Below are 23,469 nucleotides of genomic sequence, written 5' to 3' on the forward strand. Positions count from 1 at the left end.
TTTTTTTTACTACATTACACTGGCTATAAACAATGAATGTATTCTTGATAGTACAGAATTCAATGTTTTATAAAGCATATCATGGTTTAGGAAACCAAGAAATATGCCTGAAAGGCAAGCATTTTTCCTTTTTAATATATATCAGATTTATAGAAAGCACTGTATACATCAGTAAATAAGACATTAGATTAAAGGGCTAGCATATCTTTCAGAAGGTTAGTAAAATACTGTATTTATGTATGGTCTGAACTGCATCATACCAGACAATCCTGAACATGATCTGCAGACTCAGTGCTTGCCCTAGTGGCTCACGTCTGAAAAAGTCACTTACTGGCCACAGGACATTGGGTGTACTATGTAATCTGTTTGAAAATCTGTTTCTTCATCTATAAAATGGGACTATTATCATTCTATCACATAGGAAGCTACAAAGAGAAAATGGAGAGATACATGTAGAATACTTAACAGTGATGGGCAGGCTTCAGTACCTTACCTTTTCCTCACATATTACACACACAGCTTTACTAACAATAGCAGTAAAGTACATCTCTGTTTATCATTTAGACAGAAAAAAAGAGCTCCAATGGAAATGCCCCAGAACATGAAGATCACTGACTTTGATGGCCTGCCTGTGGTAAAACTTAGGATATAAATGAGGATCAGAAGCTTTTGGGAGACATTTTCTGGATGTGTCAGGTTTAGCGTGATTAAAGAAGGGTTTGAATATAATCCCTAAACTACAAGTAATCTTCCACTTATGCATATTAGGTAAGGATAAATGAACATTTACATTAACACACAGAGCATATCTACAAACAAATAAGATTTTCTTAAATACATTAGAATGTGTTCATTTAAAAGACTTATTTGAAAAAAATAAAAAGAATTTTAAAAGGTTGTTATTTGACATTGTCACTCTGAATGCATATATATTTATTTCATTCATTTGACAAATGCTTACTGAGTGTCCAGTAAGTTCAGGGCACTGTGCTAGCATTGGGCATATGCTGATACACAAAACAGCAATGGTTTTTTCCCTTCAAAATCAGTTTTGAAACCATGAGTAGAATCAGTTACATTATTTACTGATAAATATACATCGCTAAAAGAATTCAAGTCTGGGCCAGGTGCAGTGGCTCATGCCTGTAATCCTAGCACTTTGGGAGGCCGAGGTGGGTGGATCACTTGAGGTCAGGAGTTTGAGACCAGATTGGCCAATATGGTGAAACCCTTTCTCTACTAAAAATACAAAAATTAGCTGGTGTCATGACGCATGCCTGTAATCCCAGCTACTCAGGAGGCTGAAGCAGGAGAATCGCCTAAACCCGGGAGGCAGAGGTTGCAGTGAGCCAAGATCGCACCACTGCACTCTAGCCTGGGCGAAGGAGTGAGACTTTGTCTCAGGAAAAAAAAAAAAGAATTCAAGTCTGACTGACTAAAGCCTAAGCTCATCATAAAACCTAGATCCCACCAACTAGGAGAAAATATTAAACGATGCATGTCTTGGAGAATCAACGTAGTTAGCAGAGGAGAGCTTTCCTAACACAATAGAAAAATGCCTTTGGACGGTGCCGGTAGTCCCCTCAGTAAAGTGTCTCACACTTCCTGAATCTGATCACTGTTAATAATGATGATAAAAAAAGATTTCCTTTTTTTAGCATTGGAAAAAACCCTACCCAAATAATTTTTGGAAGCTTGAGATTACATTATTTATCTGGTTCAGGTTTTAAAAATATTTCTGATTTTTTCTGCCAAAATCCAAGCCCTCTTTCCTCATACAGAACAGCTTAGATTTCTGAAATAGTTCTTCCCTTGACGTTACTTGGGAGGTGGGCATTATTTCCCCAGAAAAGTAAACAAGGGAATAAAAACAAGGTGACTCAAAGGATGAGGAAGTATGTTTTTGTAGAGAACAAAAGATCCTTTCACAGTATGTCAAAGACTTAACTGTGAACTTTCCCGAATGTAAACACTGTTCAAATGGCAAAAGGAATTTCATCTATGTCTATAAAAGGTCCTGAACAATAGCTCTTGCTTGAAGCTACTTTTGACGGGGCCGTAAAATAATCTTTTCTTCAAATACTTTACATACAGACCTACAAAAACTTTTTCATCTTCTCAGGAGACATACAATTATAATTACCTTCATAATAGCAACAATAACACATAGAGCACGGTACTGCTAAAGGCAATTAATGTCATAAATTATAAGCAGCATCATTTATGCTTAGAGTCTTCAGGAATAAAGAAATGCTTTTAAGAGATAGTTTAAAATATTAGGCTAATGGTTTCCATTTAGCCTAAGAATTTAAAACTTATAGGGGCTGAGTACGGTGGCTCATGCCTGTAATCCCAGCATTTTGGGAGGCCAAGGCGGGTGGATCACATGAGGCCAGGAGTTCGATACCAGCTTGGCCAACATGGTGAAACCTCGTCTCTACTAAAAATCCAAAAAGTAGCTGGGCGTGGTGGGGGGGGTGCCTGTAATCCCAGCTACTTGGGAGGCTGAGGCACGAGAATCACTTGAACCCGGGAGGCGGAGTTGCAGTGAGCTGAGATTGCGCCATTGCACTCCAGCCTGGGTGACGGGGGAGACTCTGTCTCAACAACAATAACAACAACAAAAACATAGGGCAGTAGATGTCTTTAAACAGATTTCATTATGATTACAAAAAAGGAATATTAATATTTTAAACCAAAAGGAATTATGAGATATCAGTTAGCTAAAATAAATATTTAACTTTTCCTACTTTAAAGTTTTACTCTTTACAAACCTAACTAGTTTTAATAATTGTAAAATGAACACTAGTAATTATTTAATGACAAGAATATGTCCTATAGTAAAATGCAAAGGAATAAATAGGTTTATTTGCTGTATTAGATGAATAATATATGAATTATAGTCAGGCAGATAATAATATTATCTGTATTTCTGGTGAGGTAGTTTTACTTCGTGTTTCTTTGTGAATCATTTTGATTAGAGTAGATTTTTTCCATTAGTATTTTGAGTATTGATCATTTTTGTTTAGTACTGTTAGTATTCATCACAAGTTGATTGTTTTTTCATTTCCAAAGGTTTGTTGCTGGGGGGTGAGGGGAGAATGTTATTTTTTTCTACTGAAATGCACCTCTAACTTTATAATATCTGGTAATGGTGAAACAGAATTCACTTCTAGTAACAAGACCTAAGCCACAGAATTTCAGAGTTGGAAGAAAATATGCTGGATACTTTAGGCCCACATTCAGCCTCACTCTGAGAAGGGCAGCATTCCACCACCAGGGGTAGCTTGCACAAGTTAGGTACAAATTTAAGTGATCACTGCAACACGTGTTGTGCCTTTACAAAGCTGGCTGGGACGGGAAATAATCTAATTCCTTGGACTGTTCGTTGTAATTTACGTAAGTTATGAACCTAGTATTAGACCCTCCCCTTCAAAGGGTCATTATACATACTCAACAAGTTTTCTAAATTTTAAAGTTAATTCGGTAGCTCTTTATAAATTTTAAAATTAGTTCACCATATAATCTTTAATCTATAATAGATAGTAGGAGAAATCTATAATCTGTCTATTATTGTACAGATTTATTATCATAAATAATAATATTGTATACTTATATACTACTTTACAGTTCACAAAGTGCTTGAACATGTTATCTCATTTGGGTTTTACAACAATCCTGTGAGGTAGCTGCTATAGTCAGCTCTGTTTTACAGATGGGGAAATGGAGCTTCAGAGAGGTTAAATGATAGCCTAAGATCACTGGACAGAACTTGGAATCAAACTTGGTTTTGGCTACCTGGCTCAGAGGTGTTTATTCCATAGCCACAAACTAACAAGCGTAGAAACATGAACCAGGGTGGGATTGATCCCTATTTGATTCTTTGCCAACCTAGGCAATAGTCACTAGTGAACAGTGAGCTCATTTACAGATACAAAAGACTCAGCCTGGAAAACACCAAAGGATTCTCCAGTTTTATCATCCCTCTGAGGGACCTCGTAAAAGCTTTAAATAGCCAAATTAATTATACATCCATTTACTGATTTACTGATTCATCAAGAATTTATTGAAATCTGACCAGGTGTCAGGCTCCTAAGTGGGTGCTGGGGGTGCCAGCCTAAGTGGGACATACACTCTGCTCTGGGGGAACTTGCCCTTCTGACACATGTCAAAGTCAGAGATCACAGCATGATCAAGACATAGGGATGCCGAGGAGGGAGGGATGTGTTTTGCTGAGGGTAGACAGGCTGCAGCCAAGGAGGGCTTAGGGAGACATTGGCATGCAGCCTTAAAGGAAGAGACACAGGAGTGTGTATGGGCATTCCAGGCAGGAACCAACGTGAGTGAAGGCGTGGGGTCTGATAATGCATATTTAAGGGGTGTGTGGACACTGCTTTAGCTTCATTCTTCTCATTCTTACAACCAGAGGATTTTGCTTTGTCACTCATAAAATGCGTAATAAATATAAACAGAAACCAAAACAACATGGTACTGGTACAAAAACAGATACATAGACCAATGGAACACATGAGAGAAGCCAGAAACAAAGCCACACACCTACAGCCATCTGATCTTTGACAAAGCCAACAAAAAAAAAGCAATGGGGAAAGGATTGAGGATTGCTTTGACTATTGAGGCTTTCTTTTGGTTCCATACAAATTGTAAAACAGCTTTTCCTAATTTTGTGAAAAATGACATTGGTAGTTTGATAGGAATAGCATTGTATCTGTAAATTGCTTTGGACAGTATCTCCTTTATTTTCCCCCTTTCCTTCCCTCTGATTTCAGGAGATTCCATTTAAAAAAATTATCTTAGAGTAAGAATATAATAGTGTAGAAAGCAGAGGTAGACTGCCCATCTTTTTGGCTTTTGTATTCCAAACCAGGAGTTGGCAAACTTTTTCTATAAAAAGCCACGGAGTAAATATTTTAGGCTTTACAGGCCATATGGTCTTTGTTGCAACTACTCAACTGTGCCTTTGTAGTGCAAGAGCAGACACAGACAATACATAAATGAATGAGTGTAGCTGTGTTTCAATAAAACTTTATGGACACCAAAATTTGAATTTCATAAAATTTTCATATGCCATGAAATATAATTCTTTTTATCAACTGATTTTTTCCAATTGTTAAAGTTTTTTTTCCAAAAAAATCTTAGTTTGTGGGCCTACAGAAAAAGGTGGTGCAATTTGCCAGTCCCTGTTTTAATTGCTTAGGGAACCTAAGGGACTGTTCTAGAGCTTGTAAGCAAATTTCGCAACACAGGAAAGCCTGGAAGAGAATGGGGCTTCATTTCTCAATCCTGCTCCACCCTGGTGTGAGAAAAGAGATATCAGCAGGTCCTGCCATCCCACAAATGTGTGTACTGTCATTACTCACAGTGTGAAACATTCTGAATTTGCTGCTAAAATTTCAAATTAATGAGATTTCACTTAAAAATCTAGATTTTGGTCTTCTCTTGAAAATGGGAGGATAAGGCCAAATTGGGGCCAGATTCTCACATGGCAACAGCTAGGTAGTGACTGCCTTCCTATATGGGGCACAACTTCCTGTTCACCTGAGACCCTCCTGGCCTGTGTCCCCATCCACATTGCCTATCTGGCACCTATAAGCATTTAGTCTAAATTCTACTAAGCAGAGACATCTGTTTTCTTCTCTAAGGGTACAACTTCCATTAAAACTAATCTTTTGGTCCTAGGGAAGCCACATGGGGAAGAGGCATACAAACATGGGCTTCTGAGTTAGATAAACCTAGGCTGAAATCTCAGCTTAGTTCTTTGTTAGCAGATTGAGCCTGGGCAAATTACTTACTCCCAACCTCAGAATGGGAGCAATAATATATACACCTGAAATGGTGGTTGTAATGATCATGTGAGAGAATGTATCAGAAGCAGCTAGCACATACTCAGCAGTTAATTAAAAGAAGAATCACTACGATGGAGAAGTTCTTTGATGTGTATCTTTCACTTTTAGACCCTGTATTCATTGTTGCCTTTTGTGGAAGGACCTGAAGGATGAGCTTACAATCTACCTTATTTTATAAAAAAAAAAGAAATTAAGGCCCAGAGAGGTGAAATGACTACTTAAAACCAACTAGTGATGGAACCAGAAAGAGGATTTGGGTTTCTTAATTTTTAGTCAGAGGAAATTTCTCTGTGCTACAATACCTCACTAAAATTTCTGAATTCTTTCATAAAAGCCTTTCATTTGATAGCCAAAAGATCTTCTAATAGAAAGGACATTGACTCAAGATTTCTGGCTAGCCTAGTGACGATGCTTTTATATTACAACTTCCAAATATAGTGAAATGACAAGAATTTGTCATTAGTTGTTGAAGTTCCAGTATTTGTTTGAAATACTCCTGTTCTAAGCTCACCGACACCCTCCTGTGGTCAGTGGAAATAATAATTCCAATCAAACAAGAAAAATCTGGAGCTATTTAAAGTTAATGGTTAAATGTAACAAATAGATAGATATCAAATAACATAATACAAATTCACTATAATTACATTATTTTAGGTCCTGGCCATTGCACAGAGCAAAGATTACTTGTCTATCTCGACCAAATCTTTAATGAGATTGATATATTATAATGGATGTTTTCCTTAGGGCTTGTTCACAATACAACTGCCTGTTATAAATTAATGTAAAAAAATCAGTAGTATTTCTATATACCAGTAACATCCAAGCTGAAGGCCAAATCAAGAACACAATCCCATTCACAATAGCCACAAACAGAATAAAATACCTAAGAATACAGCTAATCAGCGAGATAAAAGATTTCTACAAATTACAGAACTACAAAATACTGCTGAAAGAAATCAGAGATAATGCAGACAAATAGAAAAACATTCTATGCTCATGGATAGGAAGAATCAGTACTTTGTTAAAATGGCCACACTGCCCAAAGAAATTTATAGATTCAATACTATTCCTATCAAACTACCATTGGCATTCTTCATAGAATTAGAAAAAACTATTTTACAATTCATATGGAACCAAAAAAAGAGCCTGAATAGCCAAAGCAATCCTAAGTAAAAAGAACAAAGCTGGAGGCATCAAATTATCCAACTTCAAACTATACTACAAGGCTACAGTAACCAAAACAGCACCATACTGGTACAAAAACAGACACATAGACCAATGGAACGGAATAGAGAACCCAGAAACAAAGTTGCCCACCTATAGCCATATGATTCTCGACAAAGTCAACAAAAACAAGCAATGGGGAAAGAACTCTACTCAATAAGTGGTGCTGGGATAAGTAGCTGGCCGTATGCAGAAGATTGAAACTGGACCTCTTCCTTTTACTAGATACAGAAATAAACTCAAAATGGATTAAAGACTTAAATCTAAGACCTAAAACTATAACAACCTGGAAGAAAACTAGGAAATACCATTCTGGACATCAGCCTTGGCAAAGAATTTATGACTAGGTCCCCAAAAGCAATTGCAACAAAAACAAAAATTGACTCATAAAAACAAACACACACACAAAGGGAGAAGAGAACACACTCCGTTACCTTAGAATGCCAACTAATACATGTCAAAGGAATACTGGAATCAGAAAAATCACCACTTTGCAACTATAGTGATAATAACTGATTCAAGCAAGAATCATGAACAGATGATAAAATTAATGGATGAAAGTTTGATGAAACAAGATTCACATCATCTTCAAATATATGTCCACAAAACACATTATAAAGGAAAAAATAGTAATGTCACAGTGGAGACATCACCCTAATCAAATGTTCAAAGTTAACATCACCAGCAGTGGGACAAATTGACATCATGTGTCACCTAGTAGAGCAGTTCCCAACCTTTTTGGCACCAGGACCTGGTTTCGTGGAACAATTTTTCCAGGGACAGGGTAGAGGGAATGGTTTCAGGATAAAACTGTTCCACGTCAGATCATCAGGCATTAGATTCTCATAAGGAGGGCACAATTTACATTCCTCGCATGCGCAGTTCACACAAGAGGGTTCGCGCTCCTGTGAGAATCTACTGCTGCTGGCGAGCTGCTGGTCTGACAGGAGACAGCGCTCTGGTGATAATGATCACCTGCCAGCTCCTCACTTCTTGCTGTGTGGGCCTGGGGCACTGGGGACTCCTGATCTAACAGGACACATTGAGAACACAGCATTATTGTGATGTTCCTGCCAATGATGCGTAAGCTGGATCTAAAAATAGAAAACATCAGATGAACCCAGACTGAGGGATGTTCTACAAAATCACTAGCCTATAGTCTTCAAAAATGTCAAGGTCATGAACGTCAAGGAAAGATGAGGAACTGTTCAGATTGAAAGACACCAAAGAGACATGTAAAGTAAATGTAATACATGATCTGCAATTGCTTCCTTTTTCTATAAAGGATGTTATTGAGACATCTGAAATTTGAATAAGGTCTGTGGGTTACACATTAATGCTATATCAATGTTAACTTCCTGATTTTGAGGTCTGTGTTGTGGTTACATTAGGACAATGCTCTTGTGAGGAAAAACTGAAATTTTTTTTTTTTTTTTTGAGACAGAGTCTCGCTCGTGGCCCAAGATGGAGTGCAGTGGCATGCTCTTGGCTGACTGCAACTTCCGCCCCCTGGGTTCAAGCAATTCTCCTGCCTCAGCCTCTCTAGCAGCTGGGATTACAGGCATGTGCTACCATGCTCAGCTAATTTTTGTATTTTAGGAGAGACGGGGTTTCGCCATGTTGGCCAGGCTGGTCTCAAACTCCTGACGTCAGTTGATCCGCCCGCCTCAGCCTCCCAAAGTGCTGGAATTACAGGCGTGAGCCACCACGCCCAGCCAGTATTTAGAGGTAATGGGGCATCATGTCTACAACTCACATTTAAGTGGTTCATGAAAAATAATGTAGATATATAATATATATCCACACATACAGAGAGACAGAGAGAGAGAGAGAGAGAGAGAAAGTAAAACGTTTTAAAAATGTAATTATATTTTATGAAAAAATGGTTATATTATATCTGGGGACAGAAATTACAGAGTTTGGATTTAAGACTCTGGTGATGGAATGAGTTTTTTTTCCTATTATTTTTATCAGCAAGTGCCCTTGGTGAACATATGCTCCTTTTAAACTCGCCAAAGATTAGAAGATATTAGTGATATCTTCCTCAGAGGTTGAAGAATCAAGACCTATCCTGTAAAGGAAATGCTACTGCAATTTTAGAGAAGCCATATTATATAAATAAGTATTGAAAATACATTTGTATAGTCTATCTATCTATCTAAATATTTCTTGAGCTGGGCTTAGGTGAGAAGGAGCTATATTCAGAATCTTAAAGTATGTTCCTGTTTTATCTTGAAAGCTGTCAGAGGCCTTCCCTACCATCAAACCAGAGGCACAAAAGAGATGTACATCTGATTTTTAAACTTCGAAATAATTATGGGCTACAAAAGAAGAAATATTGTTATTTTAAGACTAAGGGAGTCATAACTACAATAATGGCCACTATTTACTGCTGTGAAATAGTCCTTACAGATTGTTGAGAGTAACCCAAAGCAGACTGGAACACATGAACTTGTTTCTGATATTGTGTCAGATTTTTCTCTTTCTGAGTAATGACTTATATGTAAATATGAAGGCAGAGCAGTTGAGGGAATGATGACTCACAATCAAATGCAGCACTTTCCTCTTTGGCTTGTGCAAAACCTATTTAAGTTTCAGATTTTCCTGCAAAGGTTCTACAGATGTTCTTTATGGAAAGGATTATTCAGCCCTCACCAGCAACGTGAAATGTAGGCCCTTCAACAGCTTTGTATTCCCCTCTTAAAACAAACATCCCAAAGAAAAAAATAATAAAAATTATCCAATATGAGTGAGCTCTTTTTCTTGGGGGGTAAGGGGATTCCCACTGTTATGCTACCAGAACACTGTCAAGGAAGACTTGACAAATTTCATTCAGAACCCCAGCAACTGGAAAGTCTCATATGAATTAGACTGGACTAGAGTATTTATTTCTGCTCTCTGTATAATTAGAAAACCAAGTATATATTTCTGAGCTATTCATCCAAGGAATTAAATGGAAGACAAAATTAATGGATACTATATCACCATTGGCCTAATTACCATATATTAGGTAAGGATCAAGCTTCATGATTGCTGTGTTGAGTGCAAAACAATAAATCTGACAATTCAAGTAAATCTGAAGTCCCAGACTCCAAGAAGTCCTAACTTAGAGGAAAGATCATTAGCTATCACTTGGAAGGAGCTGGCTCTTGCTGTCAAAACCACTAAAAAATAAAAATAAAAAAATAAATCACATGGTCATGTGTGTTGTTCATCCAGCATTTCTTCTGGGGTGCTCCCCTCCCATCCTTATTTCCTAACTTCATGTTTCAGGTGTGACTGATTCAGTCCCTTCTCATTCCAAACTCTAGGGGTGGAGACATGGCCCAGGTCTGACCAATCAAAGTATGCCATCCCTTTGGCCACAGTGATGGGTTCAGGGCATGTGACCTCACCAGCCTATTTAAGCACTCCTGAGGACTTCTGCTGAAATTACACGGAGAGACATGCCCCTTTGGCTGAGATTGCCAGCTGGGAGAACCATATGTATTACCCAGTGCTACCAGGACCATCTTTGCCACCTGATGGAGAATGACTGTGTGAGAATGAAGCCACCCCCGAGAAAAGCAGAGCCAAGAGGAGAGAGGCTGGGTCCTGTGACATGTGTTGAGTGTCAGGCCCTGAGACTTCTAGGTTTCATGAGCCAATAAATTTCCTTTTGTAGTTTAAGTTAGTGTGAGCTGAATTTTTGTCATATTCTATATTCCTAATAAACATCATTTTACATACTTTTTGATTCCATAATAAATCTGGAATCACATAAATAATAAGTCCTCTCTTTAAAGGTACAGAGAAAAGTTATTCTTTTAAGTGGCAGCTTAACCCTAGCACAGCAGATTTATTTTCTGAGGTCATAAATGACATGCAACCTGGCAATGTCATGAGTCAGGATTAGAACGAGCCTAAAGGTCTTGTCCTAAGAGGTCTACTGGAGTAAAGAAAACCAGGAACACAGACACTGGCAACTTGCTAACGTATCTTTTAAAGGTTAAAATAGATTTGGGGTCTATTGGGTTAAACAAAGTTAAAGAGGTTTCTTTACAGAGAGACTTCTCAAAACCAGATATTTACCAATTGTAATTTCATCTCTAAGAGGCTACTAAGCTATACAGTGTTTCCTAACAGCTAGAACATGGAATTTTCATGAAAAAAGGGTTCAGAGAACAAACTTTCAGAAACATTTAGCTGGGCACAGTCACTTGCACCTGTAATTCCATCTACTTGGAAGGCTGACGTGAGAGGATAGATGGAGCTCAGGAGTTTGAGGCCAGCCTAGGCAAAATGGTGAGATTCCAGTCTGAAAAAAAGGAAACATTTGACTATGCATGTTTCTAAAAACATAGTTTATTTGTCCTGAGCATTTTCCTTGATTGCTCCATTTTCCTTGGCATCTTGCCATTTTTATGGTTCCATCTAAAACCTTCATGCTCAGGATCATTATATAAATATCTCTCTCACTAGCTTGAAGCTCTTGTCCTGTTTCAATTTCTGATTGAACACAGTCACGATTACCTCAAACAGCATATTCACAATGCCTGAACCCTATCTTCTCTCCAACTTCCCTGGTTCCTTCAGTGATCTGCCTTTTTGCCAGACATCCAAACTAGAAACATCCGTAATGTCTGCTTCCACGTCCCATAGTCAGCCAGTCTCCAACAACTCACACCTGATCATTACCTCAGCCTCACAGTTGCCCAGCTTCACTCGGGCTTCCTTCCCAGACCACATCACTCCCATGTCCACCCTTCTAAACACAGCCAATGCTTTTAGCAGTTTTTGAGTGGAAGCAGAGAGCATTGGTGGTTCAGTTCTTGGGCTATAGATTGTGGAGGAAATACATGGGCTATGCTCTGCCTGGAAAGTGAGCAGTAATATTACATGAGAGAAGGCCTATTCTTATACCTGTATCTTCCTACCAGCAAATCCTGCAGAGCTTTAAATGAAACTCATTCCAGAAAATCATTTTAACCCTGTTAGGCCTGTGTCTCCTTAAGTATTTGTATGAAAGTTCAATTAAAGTTTAATTATGTCAATGGATGAACAAGAAGGAAACTTTTATATTATTTTTAAAATCCATATTCCTTAAACTGAGGGTAAAGATCACTGGACAGGAGCAAGGTTTGAAACAATTTCTGAGAAAGCTGATCAGTAACAACATCACCCATCATGACCTTGTATCAATGGAGCTCAGAAATGCAGTTCTTTTCCTACCTCTCCAGTCAGAAGTATGTAAGAACGTGGCTATGGGTAAGTTATGATACATTTAAAAGCAGATTGCTTCAGTACAAAGAAAGTTATTTAACCTCCCTGCACATTGGTGTCTTAACAGCTCTGTGCTTCGGTTTCCTCATCTGTAAATTGCAGTAATAACAGTACCTATCATATAGTGTTTTTATAATAATTAAATGAATTAAAAGCCTGCCATTTGTCTCTGTACACTGAGAACAGCATTGGTATATGATTAGCACATGTAAGTATTGGCTATTATTACTATTACTACCATTTTAGGGATTATTCTTCCTTCTTTTAAAACTGCTATTAGAATAGTATTAGTGAAAACAGTGTTCACAACCGGAGTAACTCCCAGGGTGTTAGTCTTTCTTGTTTATCTACTCCCAGGACCTGTGCTCCTAACTCTATTCAAATAGAGTATCTTACTGATGTCTCTATCCAGCTGTTACATAATTCTGATCTCAACATAAATACTTAAGTAGACAACAACAACAACAAAGCTTTTTATTAGAATTCAAAAATATGTTCAAATTGGTGACTTCTGGAAACACTTTCATAAGAGAATACATCAGAAACTGTTACGTGTCCTATAGAGATAAGGGACAACCTACTGAACCAAGACAGTTCAGAAAACTGATGACTAGTTTTGGTTAAGCAAGCATATGAAATGACCACAGATTTAACATATGCTATTTGTCAAAAAGGAATAATGAGGTTTCTCTACTTTTCTCCATGCCACCTTGATGTCTGTTTTCATGTTCTTTTGCTTTATGATAAATACTTTAAAAAATGATATTGATATAGGAAAATTTTGGGCTCTAGCCTTCCCATAATCACACTGCTACATTTCCACTGGTGAATGGAACTGATGATCACTCTTTTTTTTTTCTTTTTTTCTGAGACAGAGTCTCACTCTATCACCCAGGCTGGAGTACAGTGGCATGATCTTGGTTCACTGCAATCTCTGCCTCCCAGGTTCAAGTGAACTTTGTGCCTCAGCCTCCTGGGTAGCTGGAATTACAGGTGCATGCCACCATGCCTGGCTAGTTTTTGTATTTTTAGTAGAGATGGGGTTTCTCCACGTTGCCCAGGATGGTCTTGAACTGTTGACCTCAAGTGATCCACCTGCCTCACCATCCCAAAGTGTTGGGATTACAGGCATGAGCCACCGTGCCTGGCCAGATGATCACCGTTCTTAAATCCCAGAGGCATTGGCTTTCCTCTAAACACTCCACAGTGATTTCACTACATTCTCGAGGAGAAGCAGTATCCCTGTGTGGGTCCTGTCTTTCAATGCCTCATTTCTTAAAGAGAGATTGAGGACTCCCAAGAGTCCCACTCATCCTGGGGAAGGAAAGACTGATGAGCTTATTACTACACAGCCTTAACGTTGTTTAGGGGTGGTGATGGGATACCTAATCAACTCACTTCTGTGCACTGAATCATGCTGCTGCAACTGTGCTTGTTTTTACCCCTTTCCTGACAGCAGACTCACTCTTCTGGAAACCAACTTCGATCCTGCTGCCTTGCTCACTTGAACAACATAGAAATTTTGCAACACTTTAACTTATTTTATCTATTCATCAAAGGAAAGAGTATCAGGGATTAAAGAAATGGCATGAGAATCTCTGAGAATTCGGTTTCTTTTTTTTTTTTTTTTGAGACGGAGTCTCGCTCTATTGCCAGGTTGGTGCGATTTCGGCTCACTGAAACCTCTGCCTCCCGGGTTCAAGCGATTCTCCTGCTTCAGCCTCCCAAGTAGCTGGGACTACAGGTGCACGCCACCACACCCAGCTAATTTTTGAATTTTTAGTAGAGACAGGGTTTCACCATGTTGGCCAGGATGGTCTCGATCTCTTGATCTTGTGATCCGCCCACCTCAGCTTCCCAAAGTGCTGGGATTACAAGTGTGAGCCACTGCGCCTGGCCAAGAATTCAGTTTTCTGTTATCAATTAAAGAGCATCTAAAAGGATCTTTCTTACTGCTTGCCACGGAGCTGAAAATTATTTGGCTGCTCAGAAACACTGACTTCTATGGGAACCAACATAATTTGATGGAGTTATATAGAGACAAATGGCAAGCTTTTAACTCCACTGGCATTTTCAGATTTTGGCAGGGGGAGGCATTCTGGAAACTCTGGATATCTGACTAGGTAGTGAAAGTTGGTAATGCTGCCTGGGCTGTAGGGCATGGTGGATAAAGAGCACACATTGTAGAACTACTAACTCTGCCACTTAACAGATGTGTGATCTTGGGCAAGTTATGTAACCTCTCTGGGCCTTAGTTTCTCCATCTGCAAATAACATACCTGGAACATTTTCTTACTCCAAAAATGATACCATAGATTGAGACTTTTTTTTTTAACACTGTGACCAAATTAGCTTTCTTGACCTTAGAAGTTTTAAAGTATTCATTTAGAATTATTTTTAAGAATTAGCTTCACAGTCTCTATGTAATTACAACAATGAATGATGACATGGGATTGGATACTATTATTATTGTATACATGGCATTGTATACTATTATTACAATTGTATACTATTATTATTCCTGGGCTTGTAACTATTGTGTAATTTTATTTGCATATTGAAAAATCAACAAGGTTTTAAACGTGCTTGTTTTGCATATGGATGTCCAATTGTCAAAGCACCATTTGTTGACTATCCTTTCTCCATTAAACTGTTTTGGCATCTTTGTTGAAAACTGTTGGCAATATGTCTGTGGGTCTAATTTTGGACAGTCTATTCTGTTTCATTGATTTAATTTTTTTGCGAACATTGCACTGTCTTGATTATTGTAGTTTTATAGTAAATCTTAAAATTAGGTAGCATGATTTCTCCAACTTTATTCTTCTTTTAAAAATTATTTTGGTTCATTTAGTTCATTTATCTTCCCATATAAATTTTAGAGTTGGCTTGTTTATAGCTATAAACAAAATCCTGCAGAGATTGAATTGGAATTGTGTTAAATCTGTAGGCCAATTTGGAGAGAACTGACATCATTATTAGGTTGAGTTTTCTAATCCATGAACTCAGTATATCTCTCCATTTATTTAGGTCTTTGATTTCTTTCCTTAATGTTTTACAGTATTCAGCATACACATCCTGCACAAGTCTTATTGATTTATACCTAAATATTTCATTTTTAGAGAAAGTTGTTTGTAAATGGTAGATGTATCTTTAAATTTTAATTGTTAGTTATCAATTGTTAGTATATAGAAATATAATTGATTTTTGGCTTCGATAAACTCATTTATTAGTTCTAAGAGTAGTTTCTTTTGCTTGTTTGTTTTGTCTTTTTTTTTTTTAATAGATTCTGTGGGATTTTCTAGGTAGGCAATTATGTTGTTTGCAAATAGGGACAGTTTATTTCTTCCTTCCTAATCTGGATATCTTTCATTTATTTTTCTTTTCTTATTGCTCCCTTTCTTTTTTAAATTTATTTTATTTTATTATTATTATACTTTAAGTTTTAGGGTACATGTGCACAACGTGCAGGTTTGTTACATAGGTATACATGTGATGTTGAATAGGAATGGTGAGCATGGTCATTGTCTTATTCCCAGCATTACAGGGAAAGCGTTCAGTCTCTTATCATTAAAATATGGTGCCAGCTGTGGTGATTTTACAGATGCCCTTTATCAGGTTGAGAAAATTTCCTTCTATTCCTAGTTTTCTGAGAGTACCACTTCAATTTCCAAGCTGCCTTGAATCAAAACCAGAAGACTCTGGAGGAAAAATGAGAAACTCATAGCTGATTACCATTTAGGTAGTTCAAATTCTGGTCTTCTTCCTCAATCCATATGCTATCATTTATTTTTCAGGGACTTTGAATAGTAGCTCATGCATTCTGTCCAGGTTTTATAGCTGCATTCAGTGGGAGAGACAAGGTGAGTGCTTGTTCCACTGTATTCAGAACTGGAATCCTTGAGTCATTTTAAAGTCAAAGAAAGAAAATTAACCAGCTTATTCAGTTACATTAAAAAAAAAAAAAAGTACTGTTTTAAGTTTCAAGGATCCAAAGATGAGTTAAATTTAATCGCTACTTCTGAGGAATTGTTTCATGCCCACCCTCATTCCTCTTTTCCATCTGGTAAATTCCTACTTGTTATTATTTTGACTTGTTATTATTTTGAAGTAATTTTTAATTCTCATCAAAGTAATAAGCATACATGGTTTAATAAGTCAAATAGTACTACAAGATGTATAACAAAAAATAGCACCCTTGTGACACAGTCTCCCCCTCAAGCAATTAAGAGGTTAAAGGTAACTACTTCAACTCTGCTTACTACATCTTTTACTATTTACCTCCATATTTCTAAGTAATATTCTTATGTCTCTTTATTTTTCAATTTCAGACATTGTCTATTGACTTCCTATTATGAAAGGTAAGGATTATTTTACCTCTCCCACCTCAAACACACATCGCTCATTTTTTTCTCCCCTCATTCCCCCTAATAAAGTGCTATCATAAACAAATCAATATTGTTTACCTTATCATTACTATACAGTCCCCGACTTACGATGATTCAATGTAACAATTTTTCTACATCGTGGTTCAATTTAACAATTTTTCTACTTTACGATGTAGAAAAATTGTTACATTGAACCATCGTTAAGTCGGGGACTGTCTGTATAGTAATGATAATAAAGTGCTGAATAGCTCTTTACTGAATATATTATGTCACAGTCTAGACATAGTGTATTCAGTAAGTTACATGAGCTATTCAGCACTTTATTATCAAATAGGCTTTTATGTTAGATAATTTTGCCCAACTGGGAATTACCTTTGCCACTCTTTCCACCTATGTCTTCCTCTTTCTTAGTTTACTCCCTTTTTTTAGTGACAGCACATCATGCAGTAGCTTCTTGAGAAATAATGTAATGTTTTTGAGATTTGCACATTTAATAATGGTTTTAGTCTACTTGATTAATAGCTTGGCTGGATATAAATTCTAGCCGGAAATCATTTTCCCTCTTTGATTTTCTCTTTAGTTTCCAATGCTGCTTTGGAGAAACCCAGTGCCATTAGGATTTCTACCACTTTTATATGACCTGTTCCCTACTTCTCTCAAAATTAGAAGTTATCGGCTTTATTTCTTTATCCATGGGGTTCTAAAATTTCAAGTGGACATGCTTTGATTTGTGTGTGTGTGTGTGTGTGTGTGTGTTCCATTTGTTATACTGTATATCTGGTTCTTTAGTTCAGTGAAATTCTTAAATATAGATGCTACTACCTTCCTTGAGTCTAAGTAAAAAAAGCAGACTTTCACTTTATCTTCTTGTTGTTGTATGGTTTCCCTCCTGTCCTAATTGGTGCCTTTTGTAAGGGCAGAGGAGAGCCAGCTGCCTAGAAGCATAGGATAGAGGAGAAAATCTGGATGTCTCAACGGCCTGGACAGACTTTCGACTAATCTTCCAAATTTCAGTGCCACCCCACATTACAACCTTCAGAACTACACAGTATCTTCAAGTCCTGTTGCTAACAAAAGCTTAAAATAGGAGGAGGAAAAAGCTATGAAAAGCTTAGAAAGACAGGATTCCAATTTGCCCTGTGTTTTTGTTGCTGTTGTTGTTGTTTTCCTGTTTTCTACTGTTCTCAGGACTCAGAGTAAATGATGTATACTTTGCTGCATGTTTTTTGGTCTTGTTCTAATTTGTTTTTTAAATAAGGCTAAACACTATAATCCTCTGCTGACAATTGTCCTATCATTGATTTCCTGCTTTTCTTCAAGCTGACAGGTTTAGGCAAAGACCATTTTTACAATTCCTTTTTTGGATCTGACAAAATTTTTTCCAAACAGGATTATAAACAAAGCTTACATTTTAACACTAGTATAGATGATGAATTATGTAACTCATTGGATCATAAGTTAATATTAGGTATTTGAGTAATACTGTTTCATTTAAATTTGGCTTTGTCTCCATAAAGCATTGAAGAATTCCGTAGCCCAATATTAACTTAAATTCTAAGTTTCTATTTTTTATTGTTTACTGAGTACTTACTCTGTACCAGGCATTACTGTATTTCATTCTTACAACTTTGTTAAGGTTCAATTATTTTTATATTATGATTAGAAAGTGAGGCTTTGATAGAATAAGTAATTTGCCAGAGATCACCTACAAAGTTGAACCAGGATTTTAATCTAGGTTTGAACACTATAAATTTCATGCTCTTAAACAATAAGTTGTACTGCTTATGAATAAAATCATAAATATAATAGCAAGAAGCTTTTATTTCTATAGCCATTGTGATTGTAAGGTATACATTTACATTTAAGTAAGTACTTAATGTAAGTAATTAAGTACATTAAGTAAGTACTTAATGTAAGTACTTAAATGTAAGTGTATACCTAATGAGCTCAGAACCGTAACAGTTCTAGAGTCATTGACTGTCAACCTATTAATCGCATTTCACATTCAGGTTTATAGCCAGTATATTGCAGAATTAATTTGTTTTCTTTATACTTTAATATTGTTAAAATTACCTCTTTACTTGCTGATCATATTGTTGAGCAATATGCACTAGTGATATGGTAACACAATTATCCTACGGCCTGTCTTGAGAGAAGGAGATTGAAATAGTCCTGCTGATGATTTGAAAAGGAATTTTTTGAGGTTAGACCTTTTCTAAAGAGTGAAAGTAAGATAATATTTCTATTTTAAATATTAGTTTAACATTCTATAATTTTCATAATTTATAGGGGTATCATTCCTATTGGATATGCATAAAAAGTTAATGAAACCTCACAGCCTCCCTAAAATCATAAACTTGTTTATTTGCTTGCCTTAGGGAGGTGACTGCTGATTTAATTTTAATTGTATTTAGCAATTACTGATAATGTTGTGATCCAATGGAAGCTTTTCTTTTAGAGGAATGTAAAAATCAACTTGCAATTTCTCTCTGAAACACAATCTATATAAGAAAGGAGGCCCATATGCATGAACCCAGGAGTGCTATCTTACTTCAGGGCAGATTTTTCTTCAATTCTTTACTCAAACCAAATTTCTGGTTCAAGAAGAGTATGGCCAATTTGTTACTGGGATAACTGCAGGCTTCCACATTTCCTGAGCTAACATGATACTATCTTATCTGTGTTCTCTGTACCTTTCTCCCTTTTCTCTCATTGCTTCTGTCCCTATCACCATCTTACTCCCTCATTTCTGAAAGCCTTGCTGTTAGGTAACTGCCATAATTCTCTTTGGGGAGTTAGATGATAAAGCCCTAAATAAGCAAGTGGCATGATAGAGCTAAACTATATCAGCCTATGAGAGATAACTGCTAAATATTTAGGAATTTTTCAAGCTGACTGTTAACCTTTGGTAGCTTGAAATCATGGTGGGGGTGTTTGCAAAATGGAAACTGGCAAACTTAACAACCCCCCAGTCTCCATGAGAACTGGTTTACTAGCACGCCACCGGGATCTTGCATTTTCACTCAGTACTCCTGAAAATCTTAAAGATTCAAAATGAATTTTCATGGCTGGGACTTCTCTAATAGGAATAAACAATAAAAAAATAATTACAGGCAATGCCCAAGTGTTACCATATAGGGAAACAGCTGGATCATCTTGCTGAAAGCCAGCTCTACTGACACGTGGCGAGGAGACATGGATGGTGAGAAATTATAAAAGTTCAGAAAAGCATTGCCTTTCTGGGCCAAGAAAGATTCCCAAAGACACATGTACATATAACAATCCTACAAAATATGGATTGTTCTGTAACAATGATCCACTGAATCAGACTATTTTTTCAGAGTTATTGATCAAAGTAAAGAATGACGTATAAGAGTAAACTATGCTCCTTAAAAAGAACAAAGAATTTCATAATCCCATAGAGGATCTGAAGATTACCTAGCCTGTAAATTTACTAATAGTCAGCCAGTTAAATAACCCAGTGGTTTCTAAAACTGAAAATAGAACTTAATATCCTACTGAGATCTTCAAAAATCAAAACTGCTAGACTAGAGATTATAGAAAAGGACAAGCTTAGTTACCTAAGTACATCAAACTGCATTTATTCATAGTCCTAGAAAATTCTCTTTAAAAGGGGGAATAGGCTAATAGTGCTAAACATAAATTAGTTATCTTTTCCATGTATTTCTTTCTATGCCTCACTCCTTTTTATTTTCAAATGCTGGTTGTGTGCTTATTGTGTACCAGACACTGTCTTCACTATAACGATGAAAAAGTTCCAGTCTCACACTGTATTTCAGAAGATTGCAACCATTGTTAAAGAACATACTACTTCCTTAAGTACTATTCAAAGGCTGCAGAGAGATCCTACCAGCAATATACAGAAGATTTACTTTGTGATTTCTTTTAATTAGAAAATAACATTTGAAAGCTATAACCTTTTAAGCCTTTTTGCTCCCACAAAAATAATCACCAAGAGAAGATGATCTGATTTCTGAGGAAATCTGTCGTATAGCTTTAACAGCTTTCTTGGAAGGAAGACAAATGTAACTAAGTATGAATAATATACTTTAAATATAGCCAGAAGAATTTTGATTTATAATTAACCCATGTTTCTGAAAATATGAAATCTAAAAGTAATAAATATGCATTCTTAATAATGGGCTCTTAAAACTACATTTATATTAATCCTTTCAGTTTGTTGTTATGGTTATTTATTATAGGAAAAACACACGTTTCTATCAAAGCATGTAAAATTAATGAACACATTTTATATGTAGAGCTCAAAAAATACTCTCTTGTAAGCTGTACTCATTAAATAAAAATAACAACAAATTCATTAAACAAAAACAAAAACTCAAATCAACAATGGCAAAGCTAATAACTCCAGAAGGCTGAAATGTAGCAAAGACAAAGAGAGTAGTGATAAAACATTTAACTATTAATATACTGTTTATCTCAATATGGACAGTTCCTTTGCTATGATGCAGAGGAATCAGGAGGCATGGGGATCTTTTGTGGTGGATGGCATGGCAGGTTATTTGCCCAGCCCTCACTGCTGACCTAAAGGCGCCTATCTTGCTCAACAGGAACCATACAAGACAAGAGTGTATAAGCCTTTCATTGCCAGCAGGCCTGTTAATTTCCATGATGTAAAAAGTTAAGTCCATCTGGCCACTAGATGGAGATCAGGTTACTGGGTCAGTGATGGGGAAGCTGCTTGCAGCCAGCAAATGTTAAGTAAGCAGGGTATGGAGAACCTATTCTCTTTTTTCAATACTTCTATGAAAGGCATTTTCCAAGCTCTGAAGTTAGGAGCAGATCTGTGCTGAATAAAGAGTATATAAATGAAGAATAGCTTGAAAGATCAAACAGAAAGGGAACTGTAAAAGACAAACATTTGCTTGTTATTACTGTTGCCCCTGGAATGACTTCTATTTAGGTTTGGTTGTATAAACCACTTGTAATTAATAAGATGAGCTGGTCTAAATAAGAACAATTAAATAAGCTGTCTCATTATTTACCAAGCAGGGAAGAAGAGAGATATGACAAAAAATTAAAACAATGATAGATTATTAAGACAATTAGTCTTGTCTGTTTGAACATAAGAATACAGACTCATGTTTGAGTATGTATATAAGTATGCATTTTTAATATCAACCAAAATGGATCAAGGGAACTTAGGGATCAAAGGAGAATGTCAGATAACATCTATTCTAATTTTCCAAATGAAACTATCATTCAATTCTGAATTATACAACTTTATTACTAAATATGTCTCATTTCTGTAATAGCTGAGCTTTATTTTATTTTTTTTAGAGACAGGGTCTTGTTTTGTTGCCCAGGCTGGGGGGCAGTGGCTCGATCTCAGCTCCTGCAACCTCCGCCTCCCAGGTTCAAGCAATTCTTGTGCCTCAGCCTCCCAAGTAGCTGGGATTACAGGCATGTGCCACCATGCCCAGCTTATAGCTGAACTTTAAACTGGAGACATAAAGTTACACATGTCCTGGAAAATGTTTGGTTTAGGGAAAGTTCAGATATTGCACTGTGTAATGTAGCTGAATATTTTGATTATTCTTGAGATGTTAGATCCATAATTCTGTTCATTTCTAACTTAATAACTATATATCCTCATTCAATAAATATTTATTCAGTTACATCTAAACAAATAATTTGTAACAGTTTAAAAGAAAAATTCCATTTGTTATCAAATAGTTTCAATTACCAGTACATTTTAGTATATAGGAGTGTGAGCATAAACAAACATATTAATTGCTTATTGCACCAATCATTGTGCTACAAGCTAGGAGTACAAAGATGTATATATAGCCAGAGAAGTAACTGGAAGAGAAGGCCTACATGATTAAAAAGCAAATACAAATTCATTTTTGTAGCAGTCAAGAACAATTATTAAATGATTAGTAAAAGTCCTTTGTAAAGTTCTATCGTGAAAAATAAATTTAATCTTGACCAGATGGAAAACATGACCTTTGATCTCTACCACATATAAAATATAGAAATTCAAACACAATAGTATTTACTATTAGGCACCAATGACTGTAATGAGAACAAGAGCTTAATTCAAAAAGAGAAGAAACTAATGTTTAGAATAATAAATGAAACAGACCATAATTAATTAGCTTTCTAAATTCGTTATGAGTAGTAACCAACATTCAGTCTGTTGCTGTAATCAGTCCATGGCACTTACTTAATCACATGTTTATTTTAGAGTCACACATTTGTTTTAGCTTAATTAAATTAATATATTTATACCCCTTCAAAAAGATTTGAATTCTATTTTGGTTTGAGGTTTTCAAAATGTTCCTACAAGCTTTTAAGGATCTAAGAGAATTATTATTCATTCATAAATATATCTATTTCTGTTTAAAGAAAATAACAAAAATAATCACATAAAATAGGAATTATTAATCAGGTATTGACGAAATAGTTTGTAGAAATTTCTTATTTTGCTAATCGGCTCTTTGCAGAACAACCTGGCTGGGAGGAACCTACTTTTCTTTTTGTTGGATAAGAAAGTAACGTAAACAGGAGAAGTTTTGTTCCAAAGATTAAAATAAATGAATAGCAAATAAATCCTTTTATTATATGCTTTAGTATACATGGGCATATAGCCTTCCTCATTCTTCAAATTAGTTCCAGACAGCAACTAGATTGATTAGATGATGACTGAGTCATTTCTGGAGTTATCAGGTTTCTTTTCACTTTGGTGGCCT

At 36.4% G+C, this 23,469-nt stretch overlaps 1 protein-coding gene across 2 annotated transcripts in view; it reads right to left on the reverse strand.

The window, feature by feature from the left end:
* The window catches only part of VWA8 (von Willebrand factor A domain containing 8), a 391,686-nt gene that overhangs the window by 78,262 nt on the left and 289,955 nt on the right, over nucleotides 1–23,469 (reverse strand). The gene's annotated exons all lie outside the window — the stretch shown is intronic.

This window comes from Gorilla gorilla, chromosome 14 (assembly GCF_029281585.2).
Source record: "Gorilla gorilla gorilla isolate KB3781 chromosome 14, NHGRI_mGorGor1-v2.1_pri, whole genome shotgun sequence".
Taxonomy (NCBI): Eukaryota; Metazoa; Chordata; class Mammalia; order Primates; family Hominidae; genus Gorilla; species Gorilla gorilla.